This window comes from Carlito syrichta, unplaced genomic scaffold (assembly GCF_000164805.1).
Source record: "Carlito syrichta isolate Samal-C Ts95f unplaced genomic scaffold, Tarsius_syrichta-2.0.1 Scaffold301835, whole genome shotgun sequence".
Classification (NCBI taxonomy): domain Eukaryota; kingdom Metazoa; phylum Chordata; class Mammalia; order Primates; family Tarsiidae; genus Carlito; species Carlito syrichta.
In genome coordinates, this window is record NW_007245931.1 from 671,660 (window position 1) to 672,436 (window position 777).

Consider the following 777-nt stretch of genomic DNA (forward strand, 5'->3'; position numbering starts at 1 on the left):
CGCTCAGAGTCGCGTCCCTCAGCCCGCGCCCGGCGTCTGGTTATGGAAGGGAAAGTGGCCTTTTCGCCACCTGGCTCCGAGGCTGAGCGCTTTTGTTTGGGAAGGAAGGCGGGCGGCCAGATCCGTGCCCCACCTCCCGGGCCGACAGAAACCAGAGTGGGGAGGCGACACGGCTCGACGGCTCCGTGGGTCTCGCGCTTCGTTCCTTGCTTTCTCCCGGTTCCGAAATTGCGAGCTTGCAACAAGGAAGTCGTGCAGCCGCCATTGTCGGGCTCATCGGGGGTAGGGGAGGCAGCTGCGGCTGCTTATGTAAGTTTGGCTTTGCAGGAAGCCCCGCTCCCTGCGCTGTTACGGCAGCTCGGTGCGCCAGAGGTTTGGAGAGCAGTTAGGAAGGGGCAGCTTTATTATGGAGCTGTAGTCGGGGCCACGTCTTTTCCTGCACCTACCTGCACGGATGCTGGCAACGGCTCTCTTCCAGTTTGACTCACCTGAACTTAGCAATTGGAACATCTCCATAGAAAAATATGGGTCCGTGGACCCATAGTCTACTTTCCCGTCTTCAGCGATTTTTAAGGGTGGAGGGGTAGCCAGATACACACTTGCCAAGAACGCAAAAACGACGACAAAAAAATAAGCACACTGATATGTTGCCATGGCTACTATAAGGCCACTCCTCTCCCGGTCCCATGTACTTTCTTATCCCACAAGCCCCAGGGCGAGTGGCAGACTACAGTAGGAAGTGTCATTGCAGGAAGGTTTTGCCTGGGTTGCTTTTCC

General features: G+C 56.8%; 1 protein-coding gene across 3 annotated transcripts in view; it reads left to right on the forward strand.

The window, feature by feature from the left end:
* The window catches only part of ZBTB14 (zinc finger and BTB domain containing 14), a 27,586-nt gene that overhangs the window by 20,976 nt on the left and 5,833 nt on the right, over positions 1-777 (forward strand). The window contains exon 1 of one of the 3 annotated variants that reach the window (XM_008055379.1): positions 224-309. The exons of 1 other annotated variant lie outside the window; for it this stretch is intronic. The gene's annotated coding sequence lies outside the window, so the exon portion shown is untranslated. Of the gene's footprint in view, positions 1-223; positions 310-777 lie in introns of those variants that run through there. One more of the 3 variants, XM_008055378.2, reaches the window with a different exon arrangement.